We start from the raw sequence: 5,392 nt of genomic DNA on the forward strand, positions 1-5,392 counted from the left end.
ATATATATATATATATATACATATACAGTGACCAAGTGTTAATATATATTTATATAACCTCGTATAATTGTTACATGACGAGAGAAAAACGACCATCTACTCCCAATATTCACCTTGATGATGTCGTGTCTTTGTCTGTCTTAATCTCACAGAATAGATTATTAACATTGATAAAAGGCATAGAAATCGATGTTAAAATGTATGTATCGGTGGGGGATTTTTAAACAATAATGCCTAACAAAACAGTAGCTTGTATAAGATAGGGTGCAATTGGATGCAACGCAGAATATGATGGCTGTTAAGCGAATTCTTCAACGCTACAGTCATATTTGGAGAGACGTGTGTCTCATTCTAAATATACATGAATAGTCGTTATAACTCGCAGTATAGAGCATACAAGTCATCACATATGACTGTACGCGCAAATATATATATATATATATATATAAATATATATATATATATATATATAAATAAGCAACAAGGATATCCAAAGTTAATGCAGTACGATCGTTTCATGCGACTGTACTTTTTAAGCAACGTAAACATTACATCAAATTTAAAATGCAGAACAATTCTCAGCTGTACACAGATATAGAAATGTTCTGAAATTTCATTTCAACAGTAGAACATATTTTTGTTACTACATTTAAACTCTCCAAGTAGAAAGGAAGAATACAAAAAAACGTTTTGACTTAGCCAGACCATATTGGCTAGTAATTAAGTCTAAGTAGATTTTTAACTGTCAGTGATTTTAATTGTTTGTTTTTTCTTTTTTTGGTTTTGATTTATGGATCATCTTATCAGACCTAAATATAAATATTAAATATGAAAATATTTTGCAGCATGTACTTTTGATTCACATATACACATATATGTATATATATATACGTTGCAATATATTCTCTTGCGTTCCAAAATATCTCGAGGACGTCTACCACTTCTAATCATGTAAATACACCTCCTACAACTAGCTTTAAAGGGCATTTTTATCTTGTCCATTCATTGAAATTACCAAAGAATCAGTAAATGGTGTCTTGCCCATTTGTAAATTGGAGACCTTAGATTTTGAGATGTTACTTTAACGTTATATTGTTGTACATATTTAGGGAATTACTTCTGAAATTTGCCTATCAGTTCTACGTTATTACTATTCTTATAGTCTGTTATGCATAGAAGCAAGATAATATTATTTCTACTAATATACCCAGCTGTTATAATAAAGAACGTTATTGTATCCAAGATGGAGGAGAAACGAAATTTATTGAGGAATTAATGCAGGATATAAATATCTAAAGATCCAGATATGATGTTTTGCTGATTCCAAATTCTATGAACGAATTACAGCTTTTTGCTGATTCAATTCAAAATTTTGGATCTGTAAACGTAATTTTATTACAATATTTCTTTGTGATTCTAACGTTTGAAACGAATTTGTTACATTGTTTCAAAAAGTTTTGAATCCACACACGAAAAAAAAAAAGAAAATCTTGATATAACTGTTTTACTGTTTCAAATTACATTGTTTCCAGGGAGCTATAGAATTCGCAAAATCGGATATTCTGTTTTAGATCATTACTTTTTTTAAATATAACTACTTGCTATTCTTACATCACGTTCTTTATTAGTTATATACAATGTAAATTTTATCATCATCATCATCATCATCATCATCATCATCATCATCATCATCATCATCATTATCATCGTCGTCGTCGTCGTCATCGTCATCATCATCATCACCATCATCACCATGATCATCGTTGTTGCTGTTGTTGCTACTGTCGTTATTATTATTATTATTATTATTATTATTATTATTATTATTATTATTATTATTATTATCATCATCATTATCATTATTATTATTATTATAATGGCGCTGGTGATGATGACGACGGCGACGACGACGACGACGACGACTAAAACGATGACGTTGATCATGATAATTATTACTATTTTGTTATTGGTGATATTTTTGTGGTTGTTGTTATGGTTGTTCGCGTCGGAAGGAGGATGGATCTATCTGCTGCAAGAAAGGCAAAGGAAAATAAGTTATGTAGAAGTTGAAATGGTAGACACGGTAGACATTAACAAAATGTCGATAGTGAAGATACGATTCCCCTGTTATAGGAAGACATTGAAAAACAGTTGATGCTCGCAACCATTCAAAATCTCTCTGCAAACCAAGAGCAAGTACACCCTCTAATTTTTATTTATGTTTTTTTTTTCTTTTGTCTTTACATTTACAGTGTTTCTTCTCTTCCGCACTTACTGTTTTCACCCCTCTCATATTTCTAAAATTTCATTTGAAGACAGCACCTCTTTTTCACCCTTAGCTTTACTTTACAATGGAAACTTGAAAAAGTTAGTGAGGCTGCAACAAAACACAAAATTTTCTTATCTCGTACATCTCAACCTTGTCCACTACGTAACCTCTTTCCCCATAGCCACCAGAGAGATGAATTCGGTGACTGGCTTCTTACGAGAGAATCGCAGATCGATCATTATCATGTAATGAGTTGATACACGTGTCCTTCTCAGAAGCAGCGACATCTGCTCGACATATTTCCGTGAGTCAGTACTCTCCTGGATACAAAACGTATACGTGGGCTCGGGTTCGCTGATTTGCGTATCTCGAACACGATTTTTTTTACTGCACTTTGATATTTGTTAATTTTGTCTCGATTTATAGAATCCTATGTTATCAGTACTAGACTGAAGACACATGGGAAAGTATATCTAATAATCCCCGGTCAGATAATCTCGGACAATATATTAGCCAAAATCCTGGTTTCACGGAATAGTCGTGAGTTTAGAGATCGTTGATCGACTGGATTTTGCTTGGAAGCCGACCATAGCCGACTGTTGTCCGTTTTGTAGTGGAGAAAACACATTTGAAGTGTTCACAATCATAGTGATCGAGGATGTTGGCAAATTTAACCACCTGTTTGAATAAAATAGGAATTTTAAAACGCTGTACATTACATAGATATATGGGTTTTGGTTTTCTCACTATCCCAAAATCGAATGTAAGATTCCCCTTAATTTCTTACTTTTCTGTGTATGTCGATATATCTGTCTAAATTAAAAGTATATTTTGGAGAGATTTTCGATGTTCATCAAAGATTCCTCTGATGGAATAGTTTTCGCAGCACATAACTCTCTTCTATTGTGCCCATATAGTTCTTTCGAGCAACGAGGACTTAATACAGTTCTCTTCGGTGTCTCACTGTGGTACTAGTTGTCTGTTTGAGTGATTGTAGTTGTGCTTCGAGATTTCCTTTATATTGTTGAAGTTATCGTGCTGAAGTTGTTTTTGTTGTTACTCTTGATGCTGTCATTCTTGTTCATGCTTTCGTTATGGTGATGTTCTGTGTTAGACTTTGAATATGACGCGTACTTGAAGATCATCTGAAGTTAGTTTCAACATGTCGGCTTTCATTGTTATGCTGATTTGTGTTCCACACTCACCGTCCTTCCGTCAATCAGTAGCTGGTATTATCGCTTCGGTTTCTTCTTTTGACAATAACTGTGACTGAGTTAAGTACGTAGATAGGATTATGAATTCTTATGCATTAATGTTTTTGCTCACTTATGTGGGCAGCTGAGAGATTTTTGAAAGCCTTTTTTTTTTTTGTATTTAGGTTTTGTGTCGGGTCTACATTGGAACTGGACACTCCTGCTGGAGATTTTGCAAAGCTAGTTTTTGCTGCTTTGTTGTTTCTAATTGTTTTTGTTGTTGTTGATCGTGGTGGCGTGTGTGTGATACAACTGCTTCTGTATTTATTGTTTCAGATTTTTGCCTCTATCTTCATGTTGTAGGTGTTATTATTGTTAGTATTGTATTTGAAGAGATGGAAATAATAATGGGGGATTCTCACTTTCACATTTTGATCTGGGCAGGAATTATTTAAATGTTTAAATATGTATGTGACATTCTAAAATCAACAGCCACAAATTGTTTTCCTGTCTTGTAACTAAGTGTTGTCGGATATGGCCTCTATCATGTCCAGGAAAACAACTTCGAGCCTAGATGTTATACCTCTATCCAGTAAGACGTGTATAAGGTTAAGGAAAGGAGGAGAAGCAGAAGAGGGAAGAAGAGGGGAAGTAACATAAAACACGACTAAATCTTATATATGCTGACTATTTGTGTTACACGTACGACAAAATTATTTGAAACAAAATATATTTGACATAATTCCCATCAGTTCTTTTTTTCTCTCTCGGTCACGGATACTACTTATTTTGCATTGCGAAAAAATGTAGGAGAGTATTCTCTGAAGAATAAACTGGTCTCTCTAATATTTGCTACACACCAATTATTCACATGATATTAAGCTAAAATTACATTCTTCTTCAGCCGAAATAATTTCGTTTAACGTAGGCAAACAAAGCGATTGACAAAAGGATGCAGTCACCTGCTTCATTCAGTATCAGAGAGTTTTGTGTAAACAAGTTAACTGTTTCCGATATCATCGCCATTTCATATAGGCATCGTAATCCAACCAATTTATTGGATGCATGTTTTCATTTGTTTATCACTCACTCGTTCCATGGGTGAATGATATTATCGTGAAGTTACTTTGATATATGAAACAATAAATTCGAGTTTATTGCATGTGTGTTTTGAAAGAGATAAAGGAAATATCATTGTAAAAATATATATAGACACATGGCAAAATGTTCTTGAAAAGGAAGATAAATTTGAGAAAGAAAACAGTCGAATATTGATAGTAAGGCAGAACAAATGTTTTCTGAAATTGTTCTGACGTAGAATTGTTTTGAGATGCAATATAATTTGATACTTTAAATAAAATTACCTATTTTTCTCTCAAATAATCTGAGAATTCAGCAGAATTTAGAAGAAATGACGTACGATGTTCATTAAGTTTGAGGATAATATGGGAAGATGTGTTAATTGGGATACAAACGAAAAGGCATAGAAAGCTGCTTAAAGTACAGTAAATAATCTGTTTGTCAGTAAAAATTTCGTACGAAATGTCAGTAGATAGTTTTAATGAAGGCTTATAAATGCGTGCCTGTGTGCATTTGTGGCTCAGAAGATAATGAGTAAAATGCAAACATTTATTTTCATGACACGTCGTTAAAAACAAATAAAGCTAAATAAAAGAGATACCTCGAAAGAATATTTTTCTAATAAAACATTACTAAAGGTAGACAACAATACTAAATGGCATCTCTAGCTGTGATAAATATTGCTGCGTAATCTTAAAGGAGACGCAGGAAAAATATAAATGCACAGGTAGTCACACACATACTCAGCAATACCTCCACCATCTCTCCATGCTTGTGCGTGCATGTGCATATATGTGTGTGCACGAGTGTGTGGGGGAGTGTGTATATATATATATATATATATATATAT

This window comes from Octopus bimaculoides, chromosome 19 (genome assembly GCF_001194135.2).
Source record: "Octopus bimaculoides isolate UCB-OBI-ISO-001 chromosome 19, ASM119413v2, whole genome shotgun sequence".
Lineage (NCBI taxonomy): Eukaryota > Metazoa > Mollusca > Cephalopoda > Octopoda > Octopodidae > Octopus > Octopus bimaculoides.